This window comes from Mauremys reevesii, linkage group 14 (genome assembly GCF_016161935.1).
Source record: "Mauremys reevesii isolate NIE-2019 linkage group 14, ASM1616193v1, whole genome shotgun sequence".
NCBI lineage: Eukaryota > Metazoa > Chordata > Testudines > Geoemydidae > Mauremys > Mauremys reevesii.
In genome coordinates this window covers 21,760,421-21,778,223 of record NC_052636.1, presented here as the reverse complement: position 1 = coordinate 21,778,223, position 17,803 = coordinate 21,760,421, and the positions used below count along the sequence as shown (strand labels likewise).

The 17,803-nt window shown below is 50.9% G+C and overlaps 1 non-coding gene and 1 pseudogene across 1 annotated transcript; one reads left to right on the top strand and one right to left on the bottom strand.

The window, feature by feature from the left end:
* The window catches only part of LOC120381686, a 205,594-nt pseudogene that overhangs the window by 70,659 nt on the left and 117,132 nt on the right, over window positions 1-17,803 (bottom strand).
* TRNAV-AAC lies at window positions 6,344-6,416 on the top strand. Its single transcript has one exon. It is a non-coding gene; the product is annotated as a tRNA-Val (tRNA).

Sequence of the window (17,803 nt, the reverse complement as noted above, 5' to 3'; positions counted from 1 at the left end):
GACCAATAGGCTGAGGTCCTGCCAAAGGCCTTTGTGATGTCACTGCCACACCCCTCCCTTGCTGTGCTAATGTCCTGCCCCTGGCCAGGCACTTTGCAGGTTTGAGCTACTCCCTGTGGATCACCCCACTCAAGGAGGGTTCGTTCTAGGCAGCAAGCTGGCTAGACAGGAAAACATCAGATGCTGGTCCCAATGCTACACTCGGTTTTTCAGAAATTAGTCAACTTTACGGCCAGAAGAAACCATTAGACCATCTAATCTGACCCCCTGCGTATCACAGGCCTCCTGTAGGACACAAGAGCTACTTTTGGGGCAAACACATTGCAGAAAGGCATCTAGTCTTCATGAAATGACATCAAGAGATGGAGAATCCACCACTTCCCTTGGTAGCTTGTTTCTGTGGTGAATCATCCTCGCTGTTGACTATTTGTGCCTTAGTTGTAATATGAATTTGTATCTTTTCACCTTCCAGCCACTGGGTCTTGTTATGCCTTTCTCTGCTCGATTCAAGAGCCCTTTAATACCCAATCTTTTCTCTCCATTAAGGCACTTCAACACTTCAATGAAGTCACCTTGCAATCTTCTTTTGAGAAGCTAAACAGGTTGAGCTCTTTCAATAGCTCCCTAGAAGGCATTTTTCTCCAGCCCTCAGAACATTTGGTGGATCTTTGCTGTCCCAAACTCTAATTTCACAACATCTTTTGCAAACGAGGACACCAAAACTGGAGGCAGTATTCCAGTATCAGTCTCACTGATGCCGTGTCACCTCCTGTGACGTTATTGACATAAACTGTAACTGTATAGATCACCATTGCGACCACTGTTCTATATTTGCAGCCAATATTGTATAAAGGTAGTTGTGTAAGGGGGTCTATGGAGAGGTTCTGATTGGCTGATTATAATGATGCTATCTCTAGATGTGTATCATTTTTGTAGTTGACGTTATGAATATTGGTTCTATGCTGCCTGTATTTCAAACTTGTGCTCTGCTTCTGGGAAACACCCCAGACAAGTTGGTGTCAGTTCTGCCTAGCTGGCTCGATGCAGGTTAGGCAAATGTGATAACCACTACACTACAGAAACTCCATTACAGTGCACTGCCCTGCCCTGCCCTCAAATTCCCTGCACTTTGGTGGTGCTCACCCTGGCACACACCGAGGGCGTGGGCGCCGCCTTGGCTGGGCTCCGGGGGCTGTAGCCCCAGGAATATTCACCGACCGGGGCTCTGCTCCAGCAATATTGGGAGCTAGGTTGCGCCCCGGCTGTGCGCGGCCGGCCGCCCAGAGCCTTTTAAATCCCCCCCGCGGCAGGGAATCCGCGGGCTCTGGGCTGCCTGCCGTGGCGGGGAGCCCAGAGCCCCGGCTGCAGCTGGGATTTAAAAGGCTCTGGGCTCCCCGCCGCGGCAGGCAGCCCAGAGCCCTCTGAGTCCCGGCCGCGGCTGGGATTTAAAAGGCTCTGGGCTGCCGACCGCCGCAGGCAGCCCAGAGCCCTCTGAGTCCCGGCTGCGGCTGGGATTTACAAGGCTCTGGGCTGCCCGCTGCGGTGGGGAGCCCAGAGCCCTCTGATTCCCGGCTGCAGCTGGGATTTAAAAGGCTCTGGGCTGCCCGCCGCAGCGGGGAGCCCAGAGCCCTCTGATTCCCAGCCGCAGCTGGGATTTAAAAGGCTCTGGGCTCCCCAGGGTTGCAGGCAGCCCAGAGCCCTCTGAGTCCCGGCGGCTGCTGGGATTTAAAAGGCTCTGGGCTGCCCGCCGCAGCAGGCAGCCCAGAGCCCTCTGATTCCTGGCCACGGCTGGGATTTAAAGGGCTCTGGGCTCCCCGCGGTTGCAGGCAGCCCTGATCCCTTTAAATCCCTGCCGCGGCTGAGTTTTTAAGGGCTGCGGGCTCCCCGCGGTTGCAGGCAGCCCTGATCCCTTTAAATCCCAGCCGCGGCTGAGATTTAAAGGGCTCTGGGCTCCCCGCCGCAGCGGGCAGCGCAGAGCCCTCTGATTCCCGGCCGCGGCTGGGATTTAAAAGGCTCTGAGCTCCCCGCCGCGGCGGGCAGCCCAGAGCTCTCTGGTTCCCGGCCGCGGCTGGGATTTAAAAGGCTCTGGGCTCCCCGCGGTTGCAGGCAGCCCAGAGCCCTTTAAATCCCAGCAGCGGCTGAGATTTAAAGGGTTCTGGGCTCCCCGCCGCAGCGGGCAGCCCAGAGCCCTCTGATTCCCGCCCCGGCTGTGATTTAAAGGGCTCTGGGATCCCCGCGGCTGCCAGCAGCCCAGAGCCCTTTGAATCCCAGCCTCTGTCCGCTGATTGCCCCCTCCCCAGACCCCTGCCCCAACTGCCCCCCAGAACCTCCACCCCCTATCTAAGCCCCACTGGTCCTTGTTCCCCGATTACCCCCTCCCGAGACCCCTGCCCCTAACTGCCCCTTGGGACCTCAGCCCCTATCTAAGCCTCCCTTCTCCTTGTCCCCACCTGCCCCCCCCCGAGACCCCACCCAACTTCCCCAGGACCGCACCCTTACCTGTCCCCTGATAAACCTCTTAGACTCCCATGCCTATCCAATTGCTGCCTGTCCCCTGACTGCCCCTTCGAACCTCTGCCCCATCCAACTCCCCCTGCTCTTTGTCCCTTGACTGCCCCCCGGAACTCCCTACCTCTTCTCCAACCCCCAAACCGCTTACTGTGCCACTCAGACCAGCGTATCTGGCTCCATGCAGCTCCAGACAGTTGCTGCCATGCTCCCCCATGGAGCCCACAGCCCTCTCCCACCCCCAGCACCTGCCTTCCAGATTTGAACACCTCAAAATTCAGGAGTGCTCAAGCTCGGTTTGGGCAGCTTTTACTTCATTTCTCCCAAATCAGTTTCCCCTGCAAGGTGCCAACTGAAGGTGTTGGAGAACAGAGAGATCAGGTGGCCTCCTAATGCCTGGAAAAGAGACAAAGGCTGGAGGAGGGAGTGTCAGTGCCTGTGCGGACTTCTGGGAAGTGCACGGCATGGAAGGGGATGCTGTGATGCTTTGGAACATCTCCATACAAAACTAGTCAGGACTCTGGGGGAGCCTCCTCTCTCGGAGCATACTGTCTCCAGGGCAAGAAGCTTACACCTTCCTGGGTCTGACCTCGGAGCATTCAGCATCCCCTTCCATACCATGCACTTTCCAAAGTGAGTCTGCCCAGGCTGCTCCTGGGGCAACCAGAGGTCGCTGCACCCCAACTCCGCAGTCAGATGTGACTCTCAGCCAGACAGTAAAACAGAAGATTTATTAGATGATGGGAACACAGTTTAAACAGAGCTTGTTGGTACAGAAAACAGAACCCCTCTGTCAGGTCCATCTTGGGGGGTGGGGAGCCCAGAACCAAATTCTGGGTCTCTCCCCATTTCCCCAGCCAGCTCCAAACTGACACTCCCTCCTCTGGCCTCTGTGTCTCTTCCGGACAAGGAGGCCACCTGATCTCTTTGTCCCCAACACCTTCAGTTGGCATCTTGCAGGGGAAACTGAGGCACCCACACAGTATTCAGAGAAAATATTAAGAACATTCCCACTTCATCACAACAGATGCAACAAAATATAATACTGTATATTGAAGTAGGCAAGTGCTGCTTCTGACTTTCCACTTTTAATTGACCCTTGTAATCTTGTGGCACTGACGCGTTGTAGCTTCATTTTATATCGGCTTACTGGGGGGGTGTGGGGGGGCACCACCATTTTGGGCCCCACCAAAAATTATACAAACCTGCCGCCTATGGAGAGGTGGCGGCTGGTGGGCAGACCTTGTAGTAGGGGGTGGAGAGGCACGAGCAGCAGGCAGGAAGGCCTTGGGGGAGGAGAGGAGCGAGCGAAAGGTGGATCAGCCGTCCTCAGCCAAAGAGGAAGAGCGGGGGGTGGGAAGTGGCCAAACAGGAGCAAGGGGGGAGCACAGGTGGGGCCTCAGAGAGAGGAGAAGGGTGGGGGGGCAGTGCCATGGTCTGGGCACCAATGGGCCCCCCCACTTCTAGGGAGCTTCCAGCGCTCACACCCAGCCTCCCCAAATGCAAGAGCCATGGGCCACCTATTCTCTTCATCTTCACTAATCAAGCCCCTCCCCAAGCTATGTTGTTGGGAGAAGCCCTCCTGTTGGCACAGCGCTATCTGCACCGGGGTTAGGCTGATTTAACTGCATTGCTTAGGGAGGTAAATTTTTTACGCCTCTGAGTAATGTAGTTACACCAATCTAATTTTGTAGTGTAGACCTGTCCAAAGACCCTTGGGAGTAAAACTTCACCTGCTCCTCTGCTTTACTGAATCCAAACAGAAGCAAAGCTTGTCAGGCCCAGATGGGGGCTGGCAGAGAGTCAGGTGTGTGCAGACATGATCCCTTCAGCAGCTGTAGGCACCATGGCTTAGCTGGCTAAAACCAGTGTTTTGTATACAGGACATCCTGGGTTCAAGTTCCAGTGGTACCTTACTGAGTTGCTTTTGGGGCACCTGGTATTGGCTACTGTCAGAAGACAAGATTCAGAGCTAGATGGACCTTCGGTCTAGCCTAGTGTGGTTTTTCTTATGGTTTAAATTACACTCACAGGCACTGAGGATAGAGTTACTGAAAGTTTGGGAGTTAGGAGCTGATAGGTCATATCACATATGCATATCACATACACATCTAGAAATAGCATAATTATAATCAGCCAATCAGAACCTCTCCATAGACCACTTACACGACAACCTTTCTAAAATATTGACTACAAATAGAACAGCGGTCGCAACGGTGATCTATACGGTTACAAATTATGTCAATAACGTCACAGGAGGCGACATGGCATCAGTGAGACTGATACTGGAATAGCCTCCAGTTTTGGTGTCCTCATTTGAAAAAGATGTTGTGAAATTGGAGCTGGGGCAGCAAAGAGCCACCAAATGTTCTGAGGGCTGGAGAAAAATGCCTTCTAGTGAGCTACTGAAAGAGCTCAACCTGTTTAGCTGATCAAAAGAAGATTGAAAGGTGACTTCACTGAAGTGTTCAAGTGCCTTAATGGAGAGAAAGGATTGGGTATTAAAGGGCTCTTGAACCGAGCAGAGAAAGGCATAACAAGACCCCATGGCTGGAAGGTGAAAAGAGACAAATTCATATTACAACTAAGGCACAAATATTCAACCGCGAGGATGATTCACCACAGGAACAAGCTACCAAGGAAAGTGATGGATTCTCCATCTCCTGATGTCATTTAATGAAGACAAGATGCCTTTCTGGAATGTGTTTGCCCCAAAAGTAGCTCTTGTGTCCTACAGGAGGCCTGTGATATGCAGGGGGTCAGATTAGATGCTCTAATGGTCTCTTCTGGCCATAAAGATGACTAATTTCTGAAAAACTGAGTGTAGCATTGGGAGCAGCGTCTGATGTTTCCCTGTCTAGCCGGCTTGCTGCCTAGAACGAACGCTCCTTGAGTGGGGTGATCCACAGGGAGTAGCTCAAACCTCCAAAGTGCCTGGCCAGGGGCAGGACATTGGCACAGCAAGGGAGGGGTGCGGCAGTGACATCACAAAGGCCTTTTGCAGGACCTCAGCCTATTGGTCCAAGGTGGTGGGGAGGTGGTGACCTCACAGAGAGATGCTGACATCAGCCAGGCAGGACGGGGCGAGGGGCCAGGGAAACCTCAGAGACCCCTTTGGCTTTGCTCCAGCAAGTCTCCTTCTCCAGGTCTCTCTTTGAGGACTGAGAGAGCATTCGGGTTCACGGACGTGAGCGCCAGGAGGAACCTCTTTCGAGTTTTCTCCTTCCCTTTTAGTGATTTTACTAGAAAACAGCCGTCCCTGTTTAGAAGGTAAGAGCCTACTGGAGGTTTGAAACCTGTTCAGTCTAATCCATCTGATGACAGTTGAATTCTAGGCATGGAAAACAGGAGGTTAAGGAGGCAGAATTTTATTCTGTAGCTGTGATTTTGTCTCTTAGAATCACTGGGGACATAAGGGTTTGTCCTTTTTGTTTCACCTCTTGCTCCATCCACTGTCTGATCCCTCTTTTCTCTTCGTCTCTTGCTTCCTTTGTCCTTTCTCCTATAGTGTGTATGGCAACACCCATTTTTTCACGTTCTCTGTGTGTATATATATCTTTCTACTGAATTTTTAACTGCATGCATCCGATGAAGTGAGTTTTAGCCCACAAAAGCTTTTGCTCAAATACATTTGTTAGTCTCTAAGGTGCCACATGCTTTGTTCTTTTTGCAGATAAATTAATGGAGGTTAAGTCCATTAATGGATATTAGCCATGATGGGTAAGGAATGGTGTCCCTAGCCTCTGTTTGTCAGATAGGATATGGGATGGATGGACCTTTGGTCTGACCCAGTATGGCCATTCTTATGAAGGGAAGGGCACAACCCCCTGACAAAGTTTCTGTAGTGTAGTGGTTATCACGTTTGCCTAACACACAAAAGGTCCCTGGTTCAAAGCCAGGCAGAAACATGATGGCTTCCTTTTCTCAGCTCCTAGTGGCCTGTTCCTGCTGTTGTAGGAGCAGCAGTGATTTCTATGGTCAAAAGGTCTGTTATACTTCCCCTCCCCCTCCCCCTCGCTTTTGTCTCCTCTCCCTCTCTGAATGTCTGTGAAGTGGCTTTCCCCCTCCCCCTCCCGCTCTCTCCTGCAATGCTTGTGGGATGAATGGGCTGGTTGAAGATCAGAAGAGCTTCCAAGTAGACAAGGTGTCTGGGACTCTCATTAGGCAGCACTCACACACCCAGAGCATGGACCCTGCATGGACACTGGCTGAGGTGGAGTGTGACCCACCAGATGCAGCCAAGTCATCTCCAGTCGCAGGCCATGAGGTTCAGGTCCTTAAAAAGGGGAAGGGGCCCTGTGCTCAGCTGTGCTTTCACAATGCTGCCTAATGAGAGTCCCAGACACCTTGTCTATCTAGGAACTCTTCTGCTCTTCCAGCTGTTCAACCAGCCCCTTCATCCCACAAGCATTGCAGGAGGGGGGGAGGGGGAAAGCCACTTCACAGGCATTCAGAGAGGGAGAGGAGACAAGCGGGGGATGGGGGGAGTGTAACAGACCTTTTGGGCATACAGGTGATACGCAGCACACAGATCACTGCTGCTCCTACAACAGGGTAAGTTCTCAAGCAGCATGTTTCTTACTTTGCCCATCTGTCAGTTTTGATGATTATCGATGGAAATATTTTGCCATTGGGTTGTGTGTTTACACAGAAATTGACATTTACCAACAAACACGTAATTCTTCCAGTCCTGCCTAGTCTGCAGTGGGTGGGTTTAGAGGGACACATTCACTCTCCCCAGTCCCCATGCCAGGCCTGTGCTCTCAACTTCCCACACTGCTGGGATCCTTCCCTGGTCTCCCCCCAGACCTCTGCCCCCCACCCCCACTTCTGGGATCCCCTCCCCACACTGTCTAACTCCCCTGCTGGCAGGATCCCTCCCTGTTCCTTTCATTTCCTGTCTCCACCCTGGGCAAAAGCTCTGCACGGTTCCCACAGTGGAAGTTGAACCCAGGTCACCTGGATGAAAACCAGGAATCCTGCCCACTAGCCCATATGGGACTATTGGTGCATCTGATGAAGTGGGGATTCACCCACGAAAGCTCCTGCTCCAATACGTCTGTTAGTCTATAAGGTGCCACAGGACTCTTTGCTGCTGTTATTACTACAACTCTCTAAGCCAACCTCATCAGAGCAGCAGGGACTAGCGTGACCAGATGTCCTCATGTTGGGGCCTTTTTCTTATATAGGCTCCTATTACCCCCACTCCCTGTCCCGATTGTTCACATTTGCTGTCTGGTCACCCTAGCAGGGGCTGCACACAGGGCTGCATTAACCCTTCAGGTGCTGAGGTTTCCCTCTCTCCATTCCCAGTGCCTGTGATCAGGAAACAGACGTCAGGGCTCCCAGGTGCTGCACAGACTATGACTGAGATCGACTCCATATTGCGCTAGGTGCTGTACGATCCCTGGCCAACACTGGGACACCCAGGGGGTTCCCCTCAAATTCCCTGAGCCTCTGCTACCCAACTGCTTCTGACTCCATCTGGATCACCCAGGAGCAGCGACAGGGTTTCTGGCGCCCTAGGCAAAATTTGGGGGGCGGCATTTTCTGCGCTACCCATGGAGCGCACAGGAGCTTCCGGTTCCACTCCCATAGCGCCGCCGAAGAAGGACTCTCCGCCGAAATGCCGCAGGCGACAGCGGCAGTCATTGAGCTGCTCAATTGCCTGCTGCTGTTTTACATGGCATGTTGGCGGAGGGTCCATCTTTGGCGGCGCAACGGGAGCGGAACCAGAAGTTCCCGGGCGCCCCGTGGGGAGCGCACAAAATGCCCCCCCCCGAATCCTGGCACCCCTGCGCCCGCCGAGGGTTGCCTAATGGAAGCGTCGGGTCTGGGATCTCCCCGCCCCGCAAAAACCCACCTTTCCAAACAGTCTTTCTCTCCCCACCCCCTAATTCTGCTTTCACACCCTGGGCCCATCTCCTCTCTTCGTCCCTCCTCCCGCCCCAGGTGATTAGAGATGGAGGCAACTTCAGCCACTGGAGCCAGCCCCAGCGAGCACTGCAGCCCGCCCGGGGGGTGTTTGCAGACACAGGAAGGGAGCAGCTGGGAGCGGTGGGTGCTGGGAAGTAGGAGGCAGGAGAACAAATCCGAGAAACCCAACATGGGTCAGCTCCTGGGGGCGGGGCTCTGGCACAGCCCGGGGGCGGGGCAGCTCCTGGGGGCGGGGCTCTGACACAGATCAGGGGCGGGGCAGCTCCTGGGGGCGGGGCTCTGGCACAGGCCGGGGGCGGGGCAGCTCCTGGGGGCGGGGCTCTGGCACAGCCCGGGGGCGGGGCAGCTCCTGGGGGCGGGGCTCTGGCACATTGTGACGCAGGAGCCCGGGCTCAGCAGCTGCTCCCTGGTGGCCACGTGCTGCCAGCAGCGCTGGAGCCGCCCGGGCCGGAGCGGAGCCGCTGTTCTCAGCTGCAGCAGGAGCTGCCCCCGGCCCCGCTGGGCTCCAGGTGGGGACAGAGCCTGGGGCCCGGGGCTCCCCTGGGTGCAGCTGGCGGGGGGGGTGGGGTGGGTAGAGGCCGGAGCTGCAGGCGGGGATGGGCGGGGGGTTGATCGGTCTCTGGGCACCAGGGGAGCCCCGGGACAGAGTGTGTGTGTGTGAGTGTCCCGGGCCCAGGCGTGCGCATGGGGGGAGCCCCGGCACGCCAATGCCCTGAGCCCCGGTTGGGGAGGCTGCTCCTCCCGTGGGGCGGGAGAGGAGCCGAGCTGGAGTGGGGAGAAGCCCCGGGCCCCTGCAGGAGCTGCAGTGGGGGGGGAGGAGCCCCCCTGGGGCAGACAGGAGAACCCCGGACCCTGGCAGAAGATGTGGGGCTGAAGTCCCCGGCACCCCCTAGCCACCTTAGTGGCAGAAGTTGCAGGGCTGAAGCCCTGACCCCCCTCCGTGTGGAGCTGGCCTGAGCACCTCTCGCCCCATCCCCCCGGTGGAGCTGGCTCCCTCTCCGGCTGTGGAGAAATTCAGCCCCAATCTCCCCATGTTGGTATCTCCATTTCTCCCCCATCACCCAGCCATGGATGGATTTAGCCCAGGAGGCAGGGTCAGTCTTGGCCCCATTGGGCAGGTGGGATCTAGGGCACAACGAGGTGAAGTGACTTTCCCAAGGCTGAGCAGGGAGTCTGTGGCAGAGCAGAGACTCAAACCCAGAACACCTGAGCCTGAGTCCGGTGCCTTAACCACTAGGCCACCTTCCCACCGGAGGAGAGGGAACCTCCTCTGCCGCTTTGAGTGTGTGGGTGGGAGCAGCCACTAGATAGAGCTGCCAGGAGGTGGGGGAGGGGGGTTGGATAGTTGGAGGGGTGATTAGCGATTGGGGGGGCCTGTGGAGGAGGCGGTCAGGGAGAAGGAGCAGGAGGGTTGGATGGGTTGAGGGTTCGGGGGTGCCTGTCGGGCGGTGGAGCGGGATTGGAGCAGGCAGGGAGCAGAGGGGGTTGGATGGATCGGGATTTCTGGGGGCCTGTTGGGGCGGGGAGTGGTTGGATGGGGCATGGGAGTCCCCGGGGTCTGTCTGGGGGCAGGGGTGTGGATAAGGGTCAGGGGGACAGGTAGGGGGTAGGGTCCTAGGGAGGCAGTTACAGTGGGGGGGGGTCTCAGGAGGGGGCAGTCAGGGGACAAGGAGCAGGGGCAGTTTGGAGGTTCTGAGCGGGGCAGCCAGGGGGCAGGAAGTGGGAGGCAGTGGATGGGGTGGGGCTAGGGTGGGGCTCCCTGTGTGCGCACCCTAATGAAATGTGCTGCACGCACCTATGGTCACGGGGGTGAGCCACTTGCATCCTTTTCCTGTTTGTGCCATTTCTTTCTGTCTCAAAACCTGAGAACAATTCTCTCTAGTTCTTCCCCTTCTCTCTCCCCTCCCCACATGTGGCTAGAAAATCCAAGGAGATTCCCTCGTTTTCCCTAAAATTATTGACTCTCTAGTACAGGGGTCTGCAACCCGCGGCTCCGGAGCCACATGCGGCTCTTCAGCCTCCTTGTTGTGGCTCCCTTCGGCCTTGACAAAAGAAAAAAAAAAAGAAAAAAAAGAATAACGGTTATTTATTATTTTAATTTTTATTTATATATTATTATTTTTTATTTATATATTATTTTATTTTTGTTTATTTTGTTGCACAGTTATCTTGGAGTTCGAGGTGATACTTTAACATCGAATTTTTAAAAAGTTTTTATAATTTGTCAATTAAAATATGCGTCACATCCACGTCTATAGCCCTCGCCTTTACCTGCAGGCGGCTTCTTGAGTGTGCGACCCCCGCGGTAAGCTAACCATGAATACATCCCAAAAAAGAAAAATCTCAGAAGAAAATAGAGAGTTTAATTCTGCATGGACAGATTCCTTTGCCTTCACTGCCAACGACGCTGGCTTACCTGTGTGCTTGATATGTGGCGAGAAATTAGCAAACAACAAAGAATGTAACGTTGAAAGACATTTTCAAAACAAGCACTCAGCATTTTCTGAAAAGTACCCAACTGAAGATGGGTGAAAGAGAGCGATTTCGGAACTGCTACGGAAAGTTGAGCAGAGCAAACATACTTTCAAGAAGTGGATCAACTCTCCAAACTCAACTACAGCTGCTAGTTTTGTGGCAGCTCATGAGATCGTAAGGAGGGGGAAGCCGTTCACAAATGGAGAATACATGAAAGAATCGTTCATAAAAATATCAGAGCATCTATTCTCCGAATTCAAAAACAAACAGGAAATTATTCAGAAAATTAAAGAAATGCCTCTCTCTGCAAAGACCGTCAAGGACAGGACCATTAAAATGGCAACAAATATCACCAGTAAGCAAATTGATGACATCAATTCAGCTCAAGCATATTCAATTGCCTGTGATGAGTCAAGTGATGTAAACGATGTTGAGTAGACAGCACTGTTATGCAGATATGTGAACTCTGATGGGTCGCAGGAAGAACTGATTGAACTCATACCGCTAAAGGGCCAAACGCGGGGACAGGACATTTGTGAGGCTGTTTTGAGTTGTCTAAAGCCAAAGGAATAAACACCACTCACCTGGTGTCAGTGTCTACTGATGGTGCACCCAGTATGAGAGGAGCACAGAAGGGCTTTGTGAATTTACTTCAAAAGTCGCTGGATCGAGAGCTGATGACGTTTCACTGCATCTTGCACCAAGAAGCACTGTGCGCTCAAACATTCCCCACTGAATGTGTGGAAGTGATGAACCTCGTTATTAAGATAGTGAACAAAATAATTGCAAACGGGTTAAACCACCGACAGTTTTGTTCATGGTTAGATGAAGTCAAGAGCGCATATTTGGATCTCCTGCTGCACAACAGAGTTCGGTGGCTGTCAAGGGGAGACGTGTTGAAACGCTTCGCTGCTTGTCTGGAACATGTGAAAACCTTCTTGGAAAGCAAAGGCCTCAGCTATCCCGAACTGGGAGACCTCGATTGGCTGGAAAAGTTTTATTTCATGGTGGATATGACAAGTCACTTAAACACGCTGAATAAAAATCTCCAGAGAAAGGGAAGCATGGCCCTGCAGTTGCTGGAGGATGTTCTGGCGTTTGAGCGCAAGATGACAGTGTTTGCCAGAGATGTACAGAGAGGTAAGCTCTCTCACTTCCCCTCCCTGAGAGAGTTCAAAGAAGAGAACAATCACATAAATTGTGATTATTTACACCGTGCAATAATGGCAATGCAAGCTGCATTTGGAGAAAGATTCAGCGAGTTCAGAAAGGAAAAAAACACTCTGTCCTTCCCTGTCACATATCCCATGTGGACATATCCACATTCATAGGGATAAGTCAGCCCGATCTTGAAATTGAACTGGCCGACATAGCGGATAAAGACTTATGGGTGTCCAAGTTCAAAAGCCTGGCAGCGGATCTCGAAGAAGTCGCCCATCAGAAGGCCACTCTCGCTAGAGAGCACAAATGGAATGATATTGAAAACCTCCCCAAACCCGACAAACTTGTTTTTGAAACATGGAGTGCCATTCCCGACACGTATATGAACATGAAAAAGTATGCATTTGGAGTCCTGTCCATCTTTGGCTCAACATACTTATGCGAGCAAGTTTTCTCGAGCATGAACTTCATAAAGTCCAAATATCGCTCCCGCCTCACAAATGAGAGCCTACAGTCCTGTGTGAAGATCAAAGTCACATCTTACAGCCCCGACATAGGGAAGATCAGCATCGAGCTTCAGAAACAGAAGTCACATTAAACAGGTGAGAACACTAGCATTTAATAGGCTATTATTATTCAGAAAAAAACCATTTATTTCAGACCCGGAGCTGATGTAGTTTTTTATTGTATGTTCATGTGCTTTGGTTGATTGCTGGCCGAGAAAGAAACCCGAAGAGGATGAGAGCACACTGAAATGGACTTGTCAAAAAACGTTCCTAATTTTATGTTTACTTTTTTAAAACCGCTAAGCTGCAACTATATTTTTTTTATATTAAAGTGGGCTACGTTTTATTTTAATTTTACACAAATACGGGAAGGACTCAAAAAGGCCTGCATAGTTCAGTGTTTAATTTATTTCAAAGTAGGCCTACACATGCACACTGCACTTCTGTTTGTTGTATTCTGTTGTTGTAACAGGTAAAATTAAAAAAAGATTAAAACTTTTAAAAGTTTATAAGCAGTGTTATGTTTTGCGGCTCCAGACTATTTTTCTTTAGTGGAAGAGGGGGCAAAATGGCTCTTTTGATAGTAAAGGTTGCCGACCCCTGCTCTAGTCTCTTATTTTCCCTATTTTCTCTGTAATTCTTAAATTCTCCTCAGCTTTGGGATGTGAACCCAGCCCGTTTATCTGCAGCAATTTGTCCTTGGGTAGGTGGAATTTGCTGTCCTGTGTCACTCCCCCAGCGTGGGTGGTGGTTAGTGGGTGCTGGCTGGGGGAGCCCGCAGACACGGCTGCCTCTGGGAGGGAGATGGGGGGGCCGATCTCTGCCAGCGACAGGACATGGCCGCATAGGAGGGGAAGGGAGGAGCCAGTGTCCCTATGGAGCCTGCCCAGCACCTTTGGTTCTGCTCCTTTCCAGCATTTTGTTCAGAGACTTTATTACTGGGGAGGCTGAAAAATCTCCCTGTGGGCTTAGCCTGGCAGGAGGGGCCAGGTCTCCCCTGCAATAAAGAGATGGAGCATGTTCCCAGCATGGCAGAGCCTAGGCCAGGGGTCTGCAACCCGCGGCTCCGGAGCCGCATGCGGCTCTTCAGCCTCCTTGTTGTGGCTCCCTTCAGCCTTGACAAAAGGAAAAAAAAAAGAATAATGGTTATTTTATTAATTTAATTTTTATTTATATATTATTTTATTTTTGTTTATTTTGTTGCACAGTTATCTTGGAGTTCGAGGTGATACTTTAACATCGAATTTTTAAAAGTTTTTATAATTTGTCAATTAAAATATGCGTCACATCCACGTCTATAGCCCTCGCCTTTACCTGCAGGCGGCTTCTTGAGTGTGCAACCCCCGCGGTAAACTAACCATGAATACATCCCAAAAAAGAAAAATCTCAGAAGAAAATAGAGAGTTTAATTCTGCATGGACAGATTCCTTTGCCTTCACTGCCAACGACGCTGGCTTACCTGTGTGCTTGATATGTGGCGAGAAATTAGCAAACAACAAAAAATGTAACGTTGAAAGACATTTTCAAAACAAGCACTCAGCATTTTCTGAAAAGTACCCAACTGAAGATGGGCGAAAGAGAGCGATTTCGGAACTACTACGGAAAGTTGAGCAGAGCAAACATACTTTCAAGAAGTGGATCAACTCTCCAAACTCAACTACAGCTGCTAGTTTTGTGGCAGCTCATGAGATCGTAAGGAGGGGGAAGCCATTCACAGACGGAGGATACATGAAAGAATTGTTCATAAAAATATCAGAGCATCTATTCTCCGAATTCAAAAACAAACAGGAAATTATTCAGAAAATTAAAGAAATGCCTCTCTCTGCAAAGACCGTCAAGGACAGGACCATTAAAATGGCAACAAACATCACCAGTAAGCAAATTGATGACATCAATTCAGCTCAAGCATATTCAATTGCCTGTGATGAGTCAAGTGATGTAAACGATATTGAGCAGACAGCACTGTTATGCAGATATGTGAACTCTGATGGGCCGCAGGAAGAACTGATTGAACTCATACCGCTAAAGGGCCAAACGCGGGGACAGGACATTTGTGAGGCTGTTTTGAGTTGTCTAAAAGCCAAAGGAATAAACACCACTCACCTGGTGTCAGTGTCTACTGATGGTGCACCCAGTATGAGAGGAGCACAGAAGGGCTTTGTGAATTTACTTCAAAAGTCGCTGGATCGAGAGCTGATGACGTTTCACTGCATCTTGCACCAAGAAGCACTGTGCGCTCAAACATTCCCCCCTGAATGTGTGGAAGTGATGAACCTCGTTATTAAGATAGTGAACAAAATAATTGCAAACGGGTTAAACCACCGACAGTTTTGTTCATGGTTAGATGAAGTCGAGAGCGCATATTTGGATCTCCTGCTGTACAACAGAGTTCGGTGGCTGTCAAGGGGAGACGTGCTGAAACGCTTCGCTGCTTGTCTGGAACATGTGAAAACCTTCTTGGAAAGCAAAGGCCTTAGCTATCCCGAACTGGGAGACCTCGATTGGCTGGAAAAGTTTTATTTCATGGTGGATATGACAAGTCACTTAAACACGCTGAATAAAAATCTCCAGGGAAAGGGAAGCACGGCCCTGCAGTTGCTGGAGGATGTTCTGGCGTTTGAGTGCAAGATGACAGTGTTTGCCAGAGATGTACAGAGAGGTACGCTCTCTCACTTCCCCTCCCTGAGAAAGTTCAAAGAAGAGAACAATCACATAAATTGTGATTATTTACACCGTGCAATTATGGCAATGCAAGCTGCATTTGGAGAAAGATTCAGCGAGTTCAGAAAGGAAAAAAACACTCTGTCCTTCCCTGTCACACCGCTGGACATCGACCCATCCCTGCTGAACATATCCGCATTCACAGGGATAAGTCAGCCTGATCTTGAAATGGAACTGGCCGACATAGCGGATAAAGACTTATGGGTGTCCAAGTTCAAAAGCCTGACAGCGGATCTCGAAGAAGTCGCCCGTCAGAAGGCCACTCTCGCTAAAAAGCACAAATGGAATGATATTTAAAACCTCCCCAAACCCGACAAACTTGTTTTTGAAACATGGAGTGCCGTTCCCGACACGTATATGAACATGAAAAAGTATGCATTTGGAGTCCTGTCCATCTTTGGCTCAACATACTTATGTGAGCAAGTTTTCTCGAGCATGAACTTCATAAAGTCCAAATATCGCTCCTGCCTCACAAATGAGAGCCTACAGTCCTGTGTGAAGATCAAAGTCATATCTTACAGCCCCGACATAGGGAAGATCAGCATCAAGCTTCAGAAACAGAAGTCACATTAAACAGGTGAGAACACTAGCATTTAATAGGCTATTATTATTCAGAAAAAAACATTTATTTCAGACCCGGAGCTGATGTAGTTTTTTATTGTATGTTCAGGTGCTTCGGTTGATTGCTGGCCAAGAAAGAAACCCAAAGAGGATGAGAGCACACTGAAATGGACTTGTCAAAAAACGTTCCTAATTTTATGTTTACTTTTTTAAAACTGCTAAGCTGCAACTATATGTTTTTTTATATTAAAGTGGGCTACGTTTTATTTTAATTTTACACAAATACGGGAAGGACTCAAAAAGGCCTGCATAGTTCAGTGTTTAATTTATTTCAAAGTAGGCCTACACATGCACACTGCACTTCTGTTTGTTGTATTCTGTTGTTGTAACAGGTAAAATTAAAAAAAGATTAAAACTTTTAAAAGTTTATAAGCAGTGTTATGTTTTGCGGCTCCAGACTATTTTTCTTTAGTGGAAGAGGGGGCAAAATGGCTCTTTTGATAGTAAAGGTTGCCGACCCCTGGCCTAGGCTGTGTCTCTGCAGGGAAAGATCCTGGGAGAATCGTGATGTGACATGAACGAAAGCCTGTTCTGAAACCTCCACAACGGCCCTTCGCGCCCTGCCAGGCTGCAGGATGTCGTCCATGTTTCGCTCCAGCTCGTCCCGTCCTCCCATGGGACAGGGAAGGGAAATGGCTGCAGTGGAGCCAGCTCGGGTAGGGATTATTGTGGGGGGGGGGGGAGATCCTGGTGGGTTCCTGCTGAAGGGACAGCAAATACACAGGAGGTGGGAGGCTTGGGCAGTCTGGCTTGGAGGTTGGAGTAGCCAAAAGATTCACGGGTGGAGAATGGGAGGAGGCCAGGGTGTAGCAAACCTGTTGGGACTTGTTCAATATGCGGCTTCCATTCTAGGAACAGACCCAAGTAGCTCTTGTGTCATACAGGAGGCCTGTGATATGCAGAGGATCAGATTAGATGCTCTAATGGTCTCTTCTGGCCATAAAGTCGACTAATTTCTGAAAAACCGAGTGTAGCATTGGGAGCAGCATCTGATGTTTCCCTGTCTAGCCGGCTTGCTGCCTAGAACGAACGCTCCTTGAGTGGGGTGATCCACAGGGAGTAGCTCAAACCTCGAAAGTGCCTGGCCAGGGGCAGGACATTAGCCCAGCAAGGGAGGGGTGTGGCAGTGACATCACAAAGGCCTTTGGCAGGACCTCAGCCTATTGGTCCAAGGTGGTGGGGAGGTGGTGACCTCACAGAGAGATGCTGACATCAGCCAGGCAGGAGAGGGGCGAGGGGCCAGGGAAACCTCAGAGACCCCTGTGGCTTTGCTTCAGCAAGTCTCCTTCTCCAGGTCTCTCTTTGAGGACTGAGAGAGTATTCGGGTTCACGGACGGGAGTGCCAGGAGGAACCTCTTTTGAGTTTTCTCCTTCCCTTTTAGTGATTTTACTAGAAAACAGCCGTCCTTGTTTAGAAGGTAAGAGCCTCCTGGAGGTTTGAAACCTGTTCAGTCTGATCCATCTGTCGCAGGGGAGTGCTCTGCAGTTCCCACTGTGGGAGGTCCACCCAAAAATGTGGGGCTAAAATTGTGCTCGGGCAGTGATCCCCACCAGTGACCTGGGCCATCCTTTGGGTTCTCCGGTGAGAACCCTCAGCCTCCCGTCCTCAGTCTCTACCCTGATTGGCTGAGCAGGGGGTTATTGACAGGGAGGAGACTCAGATCCTTGTTATTCTCTTTTAAGACCAAGTAAATAAGTCATTACCAGTTCTATGTTTGATAAATTTTGCTGTTCTCTGCATTAATTGTCTCTGAGCAGTTCATGATTCTCTCTAACATTGCAGTTCTCCTCAAATACTTGCTGAATAATTACTGTGCACTGTTGTTGGTCTGGAGCTCATCACAGAACACTTTATTTAGGTCATTCTATGTCTG